The following is a 14,667-nucleotide window of genomic DNA, read 5'->3' as shown; positions in this document are numbered from 1 at the left end:
TATTGCATCCACATTGCCTGCACAGGCACCAACTTCCCATAAGACATGAATTCATGATATGCTCATCAATGTGTTTTCCAAAGTCATTATTCCAGAGTGATTAAATCTGATTGATACTAAACCTAATTTAGCCCTTAAGATATTGAATCTGATGCATATAAAATCTAATCTGTAGGGGGCCTGTTTCTTCACTTACATGTCCGCTGGATTCATACGCATCCCCTCTCGCCAGGCAATTACAGCGTGAACAGGCTTCTGGGAGTCTTTATGCAACAACGTAATGTTGTATCAAATCAGCTTATTGATAGGTGCTGCCGGGGGGGGGGGGGGGGGGGGGGGGCTGTTGATCACTGGCATCTGTTGGTGAGATGGACATGATGAGGATATTTACCATAAGTTTTACCCTACAGTTTCTCATGCAAACACCGAGTCTGGGTTGATGGAAACATGATGTTTCCAAAAGTTGTGGATTATGTGATGTCAGATAGGAGGAAGGCTGTTGTTTGCAGATTTGATTAGGTGAAGAAGCAGCTCTGACCAGATGCCCAACACCAAATCCGCTCTGCTAGAACCTGAGGATCAATGGCACCCAAAATTGAGAGCAACATTGCTCAAGAGAGGCTGAAAACTGTACCGCAGAAACACGCGTGGCAGATTTATGTGCACACATGGTCCTCTTTTATAAATCCCCATCGTGAAATTGTCAGCGTGTAAGCCTGATGTCCACTTCTATCTTCATCCATGAGTAAATGTAGACACTCCCTTAATGGATGATTTGTAGAGGAAAAAGGCCGTTTCGACCACCATCTTTCAGAGTTGTCAGTGAAACCAACAGCAGAGATGAAGCGCAGTATCAGCGAATGTGAAGCTTTTCAGACAGGTGGAGTGAAGGAAGGTGTGATTCAGTTGTTTCACTTGTGGAATTACAAATATAGCAAAAACTGTTGGCAATCAAGTGAGTTCAGAGCAACTGAACATAAGAAATGTGCTCAAATTACACGTGAAAAGATAAATCATTGGAAAGAAATTTTAAATTTGCTTTGATACATTCATCCATTATCTTCAAGATATTTTTGGCATCATCTGTCTTTACAAGACAGGTGTGTGTGTGTGTGTGTGTGCGTGCGTGCGTGCGTGCGTGCGTGTGCGGGCGCGTGTGTGTGTATCCCCAAACTTACACCACATGCTCACCAGTTTTATATCCAATGTGATATGCTGGGAGCAGTGTTTTTACAAGCCAAAACCCCTGAACCATGTCCACTCAGCTTCCTGTAGAAAAAAAAAAAGAAAAGAAAAATTAATAAAACGCAGCCCTACCTTGCAGCAAGATGTTACAGTTTAAGGCACATACCCAGCAATTATTGTGGCCCCTCTACTACACTCAGAAGACAGAAGAGACACAGGAACAAAAGGAATATGACAAACATAGAGGTAACAAAGGACTTTAAAGGCTTCATTCAGGTGCCATGGCACGTAAGACCAATGTCATTTGTTTATTGTGTTGATTGTTGCAAAAAATGAGGTCCAATGATGTAAGATATACTAAAATTAATTTTGATATACATTATAAAGTCATACTTTATAGCTGTGGCACCTGTCAACAGCAAAACATTGTAATAGTTATGTCTGAATTATTTTTTTTAATCAAGTATTTTTGCTGTAAATCATTAAAGATAAGGTATTTCTTTCTGCCACCAGCTAGCTCAGCTCGCTCAGCTGTATCAGCAGCGGACAGAGATGTAGACGGGATCAAGAGGCTGGCCGATGTCGAACTGGGCTAATTTAGAGTGCAGGATTCCTTGAATCTGCTTTCAAATAATAACGATGGGATTGGTCATCAACGCGCCACTGTTTGTTTGTTTTTTATTCACTCTTCTCCGAGTTGATTAAGACAGAGATCAGGTGTGATACAAGTGCAGTCTGTATGTGTCTGCATGTGTGTTCTACTTCTACTCCAATGTATCTTTTAATGGTTTAAGGTAGGTACTTGTGGTGGGATTAAGGAATTAGCAAAACAAACAACTTCATACACACACAAACTACTCTGCAGCATTCACAAGTCACCACATGACACAACTTAATTAAAAGCCTCAAACTGCTTCACGCCCATCCACACATGCTCTTCTGGCTTCAGTCTCATATACGGTACTCTCTCACCTTCTCTTCAACTCTGCTCAACTCTATTGAAACTCTTGACAGCTAAATTAAAGGGAAAAGGTATAAGGGTTACCATGAAAGTAGCCTCAGTGTTAGGGATACGTTGGTTAAAGATAAGGTAATGGTGCGGGGAAAGCTGGGTTTGTTCGAGAGTCCCTTTCTCTAAAAAGGAAACGCACAAAAAAACAACAGTGAGCTTTCCAGTCTTGCCCCTGGGTTCAGGTTCTAGCTAATCAACGGTGCACACAGCCGTGACTGTTCTGTTCCAGGGGACTGAAGATGGAGGGAGGGAGGGAGGGCAGGATGAGGGTCCTGTCTGAGATGGGGGCATATGGATGGAATGAGCTAGACTTGTGGTTGCATGATTGAGGTGTTTGTAGGTGCGTCTGTGCCTCCTAGACTGTCATATTGCCTGTTGAAAATAGCAGCGGGCATGTGCGCGTGTGTGTATGTGTTTGTGTGTGTGTGTGTGCGCGTGCGCCTGTTAATTCTAAGTGTACATGAACAAATTGTGTCAGTGGTACCAAGTCGTTTAATAATGGAGAGTTAAGTGAGTTGTGTTTCTGTGGCTGTGCTATAATCACTATCAGATGTCTGGGTGGAGGAGAGGAACATATGAGAAAGAGAGCTAGTGTACAGACGTGTGTGAGTGCGCGCGCGTGTGTGTGTGTGTGTGTAAATGGGAAAAGATGACAAATCATCTGTCGTTATATGTTTAAAAGAGTAAGTGTAGACTGAATGTTTATTTTGTTTGTTTGATAAGATTTAATTTTAGAATTCCTGAACTCCAATATACGAAGGAGAACAAATTTGCTTCAACTAGTACATTACAAATTTATTTTTTTACTCTTTTTTTTTAAAATAACTTAATGGGTTTTGGTCTTCTTAAGTTTTTAAAGGACTATCTTCTGCGTATCCCAATAGGAACATGAAGAATGTGTGATCGTTTTCCTGCGAGGGAAGAACAATTCTCTCCTGATTGGCGTTTCCTGCCTGAATTTAAAAACTTGCGGGTGGCTTGTTTAGTTTAGCCGCATATAAAGGTGTGCTGCAGCAATTGAGTGTGCAGGCTCTACTTGTATTCAGCGAGGCCATGTCCTAATCATTGTCAGATGGTGGATAGAGTCCTTGTGTCTGGAGCTATTTATGAGGCCTGTTGCCGCCTGCAGGGGGAATGGGGGGCGAAAAAAAAAAAAAAAAACCTACCCAACGAGGCTGCCCTTTGTTGTCTGAGAACGTGTGAGATGGAAAGTAGCAAGCATGGTGATGGTGGTGAATTAGTGGTCAGTAAATTCGTTTTTAACCTTGTTGAGGTTAAAAATGCGTGTCAACTGTCGGTATTATTAATCAATAGCAAATGTGTTTTGATTTTTTTTTCTTTTTTGCTGTTGTAGGCGGTTGAATCAAGTTAAAAGAAACTGCAAAAAAGTTTTAATTATGATATTGGATGGTGTCCAGTTAAAACACTGGAACTGAAAGATTAAAGGAAAATAGAAGCAACGACAGGGAGGGAGGGGGTACCTCAACAATTACTGTACATGTTTAAATATATTGATTTAGTCAAGAGGTTTTACGTAAATAAGCATTGTCCAGACTTAAGACCAGTTTCAACAGAGGCGTTTGGTTCTAAAAGTAAGGTTCCATGGTCGGTGATCACTCAAGTGTTCATTCTGGGATCATGTAATGGGAACGGTTTCCTTTGCCAGTGAACAAGAACATGTTCTAAAAATGTTGATGTGATTTGGTGCCGGGAACTTGACTCAGCTACATTTGACATCTTGTCAAAACCTAAACAGGAATTAGCCACACACTTTTGAAAGAGTACAATAATCTATTTGTCTCAATTGAATTTTCCTTTAATATTTAACGAGTTCGGGCTGGCACAGACAAAAGTGTGGGGCTCTGTTGAGTGAACTTCAACTTGACAGCGGTTGACGAAAGACGTCAAATAAAAAAGAAATGGAATATTCAGCTGGCAGCATGGCAAAACACCACACTGACTAGAATATCCCCACTGTGTACTGTATGATAGGTTCACATGCACCATGATGCACCACACTGTCTTCTGTCGTCTTAATTGTCTCAAAATTTCACTCTAGGCTCGACTGCCTAGCAGTGGAGACGTGGAGCTCCTTCACTGGGGAGCTATAAAACGAATAAAAAGAATCTCATGAAATTTGAAGTTTTTAACACAAGATTTATTGTTTCTATTTTTAAGGTCTAGTCCTAATAATTTGTGTACAGTAACTTTTTGTCACATCTGCTTTGGCAGCGCGGATGCTGCAGTACCGCGCAGATCTCCGTGGCTCATTCCAAACCTTTTCCTGACCTTTTGCAACTGTATGTAATTAAGCAATGAAAAGTTGTTTGAGCTGCACCATAGCCAAGCCTTCTGCTGCAGGAAATTAAGGATAATCTGGATGCTGTGGATGCTCTTTGTTGCCACAAGGCTTTCTCAGGGGGATGTGGCTCTCCTTCAAGATTGTTTTCATGCCATATGAGGTTAGGTTTGGGGGTTTCTCCTCTCCTAATGTGCGTTCCTCATTATCTATCAGTGTATTGATCTGTCTGTCTTCAGAAAAGAAAAAAAGAAGAGTCCTTGATGCACTTGAATTAATATTTTTTTTTTGTTAATCTAATCATACCAGACAAACGTGCTTCCCTCTTAAATGTTCATGCATGGCTTCTGATTTAAGGAAATCTGATTGGCACCTTTATTGTTCTAATTCAAACTCTGAAAGGAACAGTGTTGTATCAGGTAAACAAATTGAGTTGTAATTGACTTTGATAATTGGACATAACCATATTATTGCGTATTTGTACTTGCAGAAAAAAATTCCTTTTTTTTGTCCCCTGTTTTTCTCTATCCCAACTTATTGTTTGGATTTGGCAGGACAGGGGTGCAGGTCTGGTGGGCCTCAGTTATTAGATGTTGTGAAAGGAGGAGCTCGTACTGAAACCAAAGAATTAACCATTTAATGTGGACATTCACAAAGGTCATTATTTACATTCCAGCCTTTTAAACAACTTTGTTTTGACAAACTGCTTTAAAAATGAGTCCAAATTCATAGAAAACAACTTGAACTTTCTCAACAGAAGTTCAGCAGTCAGTGAAATTTAGGCTTGGAAAACATTTCTCTTTCTCACTGATTTGAGACACGAGAGCATAATTCCCCAGGTTTATGCTGGAGGAGAACATGTGACGTCACTGGGGATCCTTTGTGCTGAGGAAGTCGCTATTTGTTGATTTGTGACATATGGGTGCAACAGAAGCATCATTCAAAGAAAAGAAAGAAAGAAAAGGGTCAGACTAACTGAAAAATTGTTGAAAGGCTTGAGATATTAACTGCTTTTATCTTCCAAATGAAATTTTTTTTCCCCTCTCATTTATCTTAAGGTGACAACAGTGCATTAAGTCATCAACATTTACTGACCAAACTATGACAAGCAGATTTGTGTCAAACTTCATAATTTGACTTTCTACACAACAAACTTCAAACTCTCAGTGTCTAGGTGGAAGGTTCCAGAGCAAACAGGCGGGAAAAATTTGGTAACCAGTCAGGTAAATGGTATTTGTTCCTTGTTTTTAGTCTCCAGGTAAAAAAAGGTGTACACACTGAGGGGTCTATGGAGCCAGTAATGAGTCATATCCTTCAAAAGGCTGCTTTCTATCTCAGACACCTCTTAAACTTTACCCTGCAGTGACCATCTCTCTCTCTCTCTCTCTCTCTTTCTCTCTCTCTCTCATACACACACACACACACACACACACACACGTGGAGCTCTAACCTGTTCATGACTCCATACTGTACTTCACACCTCATGTGGGGGGTGGGAGGGGTGGGGGTGTCATTCAGGGGAAAACACATCACGTCAGTCGCCAATGTCAGCATGTCAATCAAAGTTGTGCAAACACACCCAGTATTTTCTGGCAGGTGTAGCCATCGGGGGTGGTCTGCAGACTCTTGTGACTGACAGGATACACTGCAGGTGTGTCCTTCCTGCAGACTGTCATCGCAACAGCAAAATAAATAAACTGAATGTTCTGTAACAACCTTGTTATATTGAGGTAAAAGCGGCACACAGGGCAAGTTATATAGCATGTCTGTGGTCTGCCTAAGTGAAGAAAACAGCTTGGCAAATGTAAAAGTGACGTGGCCATGGAGTCATATTTGAAAATGTTTTTGGTGATTATGTCGACCACCTGTGTGGAAAGACATTTTCTCTGCTATATCAAAGCGTTAAGTGTTACAGTGCATCATCGTACTGAGCAGCAGCAGCGCCTCTGCTGGTACGAGCGGTAAACTGCAGGATGCTGATGCTTTTTAATATGGTAATTAGTGATGAAATGAAGGATTATAACAATTTTGACACGTCAGGAGAAAAACATAAATGATTGTTCTCATTGCCGTGTCTGTTGATCTGGACGCACACAGCTAGCGTCAGGGTTAAAACACACGTGGCACGTCTGCAGGAGGACACGCCGGTGGAGGGGATCAGGATGATGGATACACACAGAGTTTATTCATATGTTAATGGAAAAACACAACATTGCTGTGCTCACATTACAAAGGGTACAGTTAGGTGATCATGTTTTTACATTTATTTATACTTTCTGTCATTGTATCTGCCTGAAGGGACTGTTGCACACAGAGGAGTAAAAAAGAAAGTAGACCAGCCGTGTAAAAATAGAAATCCATGGTCAGTGTAGCAGCTCTAATTGATTATAATGGAAGTGATCTACAGTGACAGCTACATCATGTCACAGATGTAGCCAGTGTATTTCTACTGGCAGGAGTAGGTAGGGGTCCTGCTTTTGTCCTCCACAAACATCCTCTTCTGTCTTTTATCCTCCGTCATGATGTGGATGATGAATTCCAAGCTAGCTTCCAGAACCTGAAAGCAGCACTTGAGCTAACAAGCGTTACTGAAGGACGCATCAGTTTGGTTGAGCTACACATGCTCTGTAATGTTGCTCTAGAGGGGAGAAGTTCACCCAAGGTCGTGGTACATGCACAATATGGTTGCCTGGATTTCCGTATCATAGTTGGCTGGAATTCACCAGCTCATCTCTTCACCCGTCTCCCCATTAACTCAAAACGAGATTTGAATTCAACAGACTAGTTCTTGACGTCTTTCTGGAAGTTAAAAGAGTTTGGATGTTTTCATTGTTACATAAAGCATCCATGTAACTGTAAATATGCTAGTATCTGTGTGTGTGTGTGTGTGTGTGTGTGTGTGTGTGTGTGTGTGTTTTAAGAGAGAAACAGAAAGAAAAGGTCAAAGCAGGAGAATCTGAGGCAAAAGATACAAACTTGTGGTTTCAGTTTACCAATTTAAGGTGACTAGATTCTCATGGTGCGCCACACGTCAGCATGTTGAGTTGTTTTGGGATCGTGTGTGTGTGTGTGTGTGTGTTGGCTTTTTTCACCAGGCATCATGGACACTCTGCCAGGTGGACATGCAAGTTTAATGATTGCTGTGCTTTTACAATGTGGGTGGGGTGCATGTGTGTGTTCCCGTGTGTGTGTGTGTGGATGTGTGTGTGTGTGGGACCAGCTAACTGGAATGCCTCAGAGCACTAATGTGTATATGTGTGTGTAGTGTTGGAGGCCAGACTTGTGGAGCGATCACCACATTAGCCATAAGTATGAATCAATCTTCTGTTCAGACATTTGGCTATTTACAGACTCACATGAATTTGATCATGTGTTTTCTTTTAATGGTTTCTAGGATTTACTTAAAACTCTATGGCGCCACTGTCTCACTGAGAAGTAGCGGCGATGCTGGATAGTGGGTGGCAGGGTGGGCTGCAGAATGATGTGAGGCAAGATTAATGTTCTTGGCAAGTTTCGCGTTGGTCAGTTACTAATCACGATATTGTTGATGCAGCGGCATTAAATAAATGTGTGTGTTTGTGTGTGTGTTTATTGCAGTTGATTTTCATGTACAGGTTTAAAAAATGAGTCTCCTGAACTCATCATTTTTCTCTTGTACATTATCTAAAGCTAAAAAGCTGCAATACCGAGGTTGGAAAACGCCAAAATCTGTGTTCTCTTCACGTAAACACTCAAGTGCCAGTTAATTATAAGGTACATCGAATGCAGTATAATTAAACAGCCTGGGCCTGCAAAAATCTCTTCAGTCATGAGGTTACTGTTGAGTTTTTTTTAAGTTCATTTGATTACAAATGGTGTTGATTTTATGGAGGCTGCTGCACACCTGCGCTGTTACCTCTTTCCAATCAGTCGGTGGTGAATCCATTTCCTGTTACACTTTCTACATTGTCTCTGTTTCTAGATAGCCATCTGTCTATATTGTTGATACTTAAAATCTGTCGTCCTATAAGTCGTTCCTTTTTTTGTACAGCTTTCCTCCACACTGCACGCTATTTACTATTCTCTCCATTTAATAATTGGTGCAGTGTGACGTAAGTGGGTAAACACAATCATGATATCATTATTTCAGAGAGCAAAAAAAAAAAAAGTACTGAGAGAAACATCATGCAGGGCAAAGCACAAGAGGCTATATTTGTCTTTCTACATCGCTGCAGACTCTTTGTCTTCCAGTCACCCGACCTGTCAGTGTTTTCATTGGCAGGTAGTTAAAGCATAGAGAGAAATGACAGTTTGTAGGAACTCGGTGAAAGAAGGGATTTAGTCAGTAATCCGCCTCGCTGATCCTTTTTGAAACAACCAACTGTCTGGCACACCGCCTGGCTCTTGCTATGACACGCCTGCTTTTGATACCTGAAGACTAGACTGTAAACTGACACCCACAGTGGCAGTTTCGGCTGCCCGTGTTCCTCAAATCAGAAGTATAAGCTTCTTTGCTCAGTTGAATAGGCTGATATAGAACATTTTTATGATAAGAATAAATATTGAGAATGAGCAGTAGGTGTGGTCTGTTGATACGCCACATACTGTGACATGTTTTTCAGTACATTGCAATGAAATTCCAGTTAAAATGGAAACTAATTTGTTCACATCTGCCACCTGATAATCAACCTATGAATGAATATTAGCATGATGATGATTCAAACGTGGACAATGGGGCTGATTCATGAAATGTTCTCATGCAAATCAAGGATGTTTTAAGCCCTCAATTCAGTTTTACGGACGGGAAGCAGAGCCCAATGGCTTGTGTAACGCCTTACACCTGACATGTAGTGTGTAGGAGTTATACATATCCATAAGGCTTTGCTTCCCATCTGAACGACTAAATTCAAAACTAAAATACAATTCTGCACGAAGAACACATGTTTACGTCAGAATATTTCATGAATGTGGCCAATTGTCCATTGGCATTTATTTTAGCTGCAGTTTCAATGCAGTGCACATCTTATGCACGCTCTGATATGTAGCGCATGGACAAAGAACAGAGTAGCAAATTGAGCATCTCATTTATGTGTGTTCATCGGAGGGTTGAGGGAAAAGAGGGAGGACATTCACAAAGAGGGACTGAATTCTGCTGAACTGGGAAGGATGTATGAAGTTGACCTGTTATCCAGTTTCTGCATTAGATGAGTGGATATGAGATGCCCTGTGCTCCTACCCGCTACATATTTGTTTGTAATACAGCAGATGTATAAGTTTTGTTTTAAATTTACATACTGTATCTATTACTGGATTGTGACATGTTTGTTTGTGTCAGTGTCAGCTGTCTGTTCCACTCTTGCATTCACGCGCGCTCATGAATGAGTGATAGGGTTCAATTGAAAAGGCATGGCGTGTGTTTTCCGTGGATTCTGTTTGCACTGCGTTCTCCGTTGTACGCACATCTGCTCCTCAGCGTCAGATCATTTCAAACAAATGCTCTGCGTCTTTAGACTAAAGCAGTTGCCAAAAAGAGATGAGTTAAAGTAATTTATCTGCCATATATATCCTCCTTTCTTCTTCACGTCCGGCCTGCTGGGCCTGGGTTACATTTTACTGGGTTTAATAATGACGACTCTCATTCGTTATCTTTCATCTTCAGAAACAAAGAAATAATGCACAGTCACAGTTACGGAGTCATTTAAAAGACAGAGTTGTGGGCCTTTTAAAAAACATGTCTGAGCCCATGCTGTGGTAAGTCCGGTGCTCTTTGGTGCGGAGGGATATATTTTACTGGAGTTGTGTTTTAGGCAACTTTTTTTTTTTTTTTGTCAGGAAATGAAAGGCACCTTTATTTGAGTAAATATAAATTTGAACTTTTTTTTCCACTGGTGTGGTTTGAAAGAGGTTTGGAAAGCTTTGATTTATGGATAATTTGGCGTTTTTTTTAACACATTTTATATGAATTGACCTCCTTGTCCAACGGCGGTTTGGACTATGGGGGGATAACGATTGCAGAAAAGAGGCCGCAGACGGACGCACAAAACAGAGAGACACAAGCGTACCGTCTCAGGCAGCCACGTACATACGGCTGTAAGACTGGTTTATAGGGTGGCAATAAAACGAAACGCTGTGTGAAATTAATCCAGTGTGAGTTGCTGTGTTTTGGAGGCTGTGTTTTCTTAAGGCCAAAGAAACAGGCGCACCCACAGGATCATGTTTATTTAAAGAATTTTTATTTTATTTTCCAATTCTACAGGTGGGAATCTAGAACATGAGCATCCAATCACATGATCTAATGACATGCGCAATTCTTGGCATACAGTCACCTAAAGAAAACAAAATAATATAAAGCCACTTTATATGTCTCTCCTTGATATGACTTTTTTTTTTAGTATGTCACTTAACAGGATACATGAAGTTTATCAACAACCAGACTAAAAAAAAGAAGAAACGTCTGGATTTCCACTGTTGCAGAATTTTTTTTTGAATAGCTTTCAGTATTGCACATTGAAAATAAAACAGGCTTAAAACAGTACTTCAACCTCTGTTGAGCAGGAGACAGCCACCTTGTGTTTGCATGAGGCAAGGGCCGGCTGATGGTCATATTTTTCATTTCAAGACGATGTCAATAAATACCAGAAATCATCTCATCTCTCTGGTTTAACTTTAACAACTAGATAAAGAGGAGGATATGAGAATTTTGAAAAGTGCGTCTGGCCCAGGGGTCGACTGGACTGAGATACAGAGGCTTTGCACTGCTTGAGTGTAGTTGAGGCTCTTGTAACGTTTGGCACTTGTTATGGGTTAGGGTTTAGAGAAATTCATGTACGTCAATGTAATGTCCTATTAAAAGATGGAAACATTACTCCCTCTCATTCTTTTTCTGTGTGTGTGTGTGTGTGTGTGTGTGTGTGTGTGTCTGTGTGTGTGCGCGTGTGTGTGTGTGCGTGCATGCAGGGACTGCAGAGCAGTGTGTGTTCAGCTCCATCTGGGACAGTGAAAGTTTACATCAACCCCTCAAATACAGGTAAGAGCCAAATCCGTTTCTTGATAACGTTTGGAGGTCTTGTGTTTATCACATTTCAGGGTGACGTATGATCGATCTGGAGTCTGATACAGTCATGAAGGGGCCATAATTTAATTATTATTTCAATATTTGTTGAGAGGATGATTTTTTTTTTTTTAGGTTTTTATGCAAAATTAAGCACCCTCTGATATTTTGTCATCCATATAATGGACACAGTAACAGACTTGTATAAAAATGTATATTATTATGGCACAGATGTACTGCAAATAGTAGCCCAGCCCCACTGCAGCCTGTGGTAATGAAGAAAAAACAGAATAGCATTTCTCATAATCTGGGTAAACGCAGCAACGTTGGTGTGAGGTGCCTCCGTTAAAAGCAGCTTGGAACCATTGAGCGTGAGGCATGTTTCAGCAGAACCACTACTGCTGAAACATGAGAAGGTGTTTTCCTGTGCACATGGAAACATACAGAAATGCCACCTGCATGTACACACGCATCCACACAGGTGTGCTGGTAACAGCAGCTTTCAACATGACAAAGCTCCACCCAGAGGTACCCGGTAGGTGCATATCAATGAAGAGGGGAGTAGAAATCGTTGAGGTCATGAACTTGTAAATGAAAAAAATACGCTTTCTTGTGCTTTTCCATGAGCTCACCCTGAGGACTGCTGTGGAGGATTTGTTGTAGAAACCAAACAGATTCAACATGAATATTCTCTTAAATGGATAAATGCTTCTTTTCTTGTAATTCCTCCTGAGAGACGTTATAAAATAGTTGGATTTTCATTTCAAGCCTGCGGTGGCAGAGTTTTCCAGTGAATGAAGCACATTGGCCTCCACATGGAGGCTGTGTAATCTCACTGGTTGACAGGTGTTCCACTTTCCTGAAAGATCAGTGGAAATGATTTAAAATACAAATCAGAAATGCACGGCTGCTAACATTTATTCACCATATTTATTTTTGCATTGAGTTCCATGTTGTATTAGTTCAAAACAACAATGACCTGTGCTGTGCTGTGAAATCTGTCTAATCCAAAAACAAGTGGCTGGGGATGTATTTGTCCCCAAGGGGGCACCATACTAACACCTGTCACCATCGCAGGAACATCAGCAGGCATTTCACCTTAAAACTTTGAGGACTTTTCTCTCTGCCCTTAACTTTATGGTTAATGTTCAGCCTCTTTGGTGTTGTTTCCATCCTCACATGAGAGTTTGTTTAAGCTTCACATTCGCAGAGTTTCAAGATTTTCTTCTTTTAATGTTCCGCTCGGAGAGACGGATCTCTGTGCTTCATCTAAAATGTGTGTGTGTGTGTGTGTGAGAAAGAGAGCGAGAGAGAGAGAGGGCGCGCTTCTGTGATGGTGGTTTATTTGTCTGTAAGCATTCATAGTTGATGTCACCCTCTTATTTGATTTCTCTCATTCTGCCTCTTTGCCTCGTCTCTGTTTTTTCTTTCTCTCTTTCATTCAAAAAACGTACACAGCTGTCTGTACGCTTCAGCAACTTAGCAGCCTTCAGCCGCAGCAGAAAGTACTTAGTGGTCTAAAAGAGGGAGCAGTTGGCTTTATCATAATCCCTGTTTGGGCTCGAACTGAATCCTAAATAAACTACTGCAATGGGACACCACTGTTTACCAGCACACAGAGCAATGTCGCCTGTATTCATTCAGCAGATGAAAAGTGAAAACTGCCACATTTATTTACTACAGTGAGGAAAGGGGGAATTTCTGCAACAGATTGGAACTTGCTCATTTAATATAATTTACAATCCTCACCACTGTAAACACTTCCAGTCCAACAACTTGTAATCATCCAGAAATACTTCCAAACATCCTCTTGTAGCTGTAGTAGACAGTTGTTAGGAAGTCCATTTGCACAAAATAGATCTATGAATAACTGGCCATTTTTAGATTTGGAGATGGTGACATCCTGGTTGTAAAATGAAATGAGTGTTTTTCAAATGTGAAACTGATTCAGTCACATATTTGTTACAACCTCATTCAGCCTTCCATCGGATGCCAACATAAATGATTAGAGGTACGTAAAAGTAGAACCGTTCATTTTCGGAAATATTTTCCGCTTATAGAAATAGTTCAACATTTTTCTTCTTGCTATATGAACAGATTATGTTTTTACCGTGCTTTTTATGTAAGAAAACAAATATATGAAATGTTTAAAGTGATGGCTAAAGAATCACATCAGATATGGAGGAGAGGTGGTGGACAACCTTTACTTAAAGAGTGTACACATTAGAATCAATAAATAATAAATTGAAAGCCTCTTACTAAAATATGATATGATGATATGATATGATATGATATGAATATGCACTGACAACATTTCCCCCCTATATTCCACTCGTTTAAAAACATTGTGGAAACACTTTTGTGTTTATTTAATGTTGTATCCGTGTATGAAATACAACATCCTCATTTTGAAGTGATTTTTATTTTATACGTTAAACGCTATTCATGGATTTCTTTAATATGGCAAATTTAAATGGATTTTGACAAAATGTGTTATTTGGCTTTGGATACTTCTTGAGAAGTCTGTCCTTCACTTGAGAGCTGCAGCTGGAGGGTCCATCTTTCCCGGTGCCACAAGCACCAAAAGGTACACACAGACGCACGCACACGCACGCCGACCTTGAGGGTGTTAGCGGTGTTGACGTTTGTTTGGACGATACTTCAATTCCTCGGACTGCTGCGGGGGTCACATGGCTTGACTTCAAAGAAAAGAATTTCTTCCTGGGCGACACTGAGAGCTCGGGTGTTTATTCTGAACGTCGGATTGTCTCGCAGTCTGTGTTTCTGTCCGTGCTGCTGGAGGTCTTTTAGGAGTGCCTTGGTTTTTTTTGTGTCACCAACTTGCTTCTTTCTCCATTTCTTTTCTGATATCCATCATTTCTTCCCTAAATCAGCCTTATATTGCTTAGTTTCTGAATTGAAGTGCCACTCTGTGTTTCTACTGGAGAAAACAGAACTGCAGTGAAAAAAACATTTGTTTGTTGGCGTGTTTATATCGTTGCCACCCCAAAGCCTGTTCTGTTCATCTGTGCTCTTCGCTCAAGTGCCATTTAGTAAAAATCAGTGATTGCTTCATTTCTCTCCCTTTTTTTTTTTTTTTAAACAAATACAGCTTGAAACAACTACCAGCTGAAATGTGGA

General features: G+C 40.7%; 1 protein-coding gene across 1 annotated transcript in view; it reads left to right on the top strand.

Moving 5' to 3' along the window:
• bmpr1ba (bone morphogenetic protein receptor, type IBa) overlaps positions 1-14,667 on the top strand; it is a 65,529-nt gene that overhangs the window by 10,150 nt on the left and 40,712 nt on the right. Inside the window, exon 2 of the mRNA XM_086206255.1 lies at positions 11,433-11,502. The gene's annotated coding sequence lies outside the window, so the exon portion shown is untranslated. The remainder of the gene's footprint in view (positions 1-11,432; positions 11,503-14,667) is intronic.

Source organism: Aulostomus chinensis, chromosome 6 (assembly GCF_037954235.1).
Source record: "Aulostomus chinensis isolate RoL2024-O1b breed Wild chromosome 6, RoL_Achi_v1.0, whole genome shotgun sequence".
In the NCBI taxonomy this organism is placed as follows: Eukaryota; Metazoa; Chordata; class Actinopteri; order Syngnathiformes; family Aulostomidae; genus Aulostomus; species Aulostomus chinensis.
This window is presented reverse-complemented; position numbering and strand designations above follow the sequence as displayed.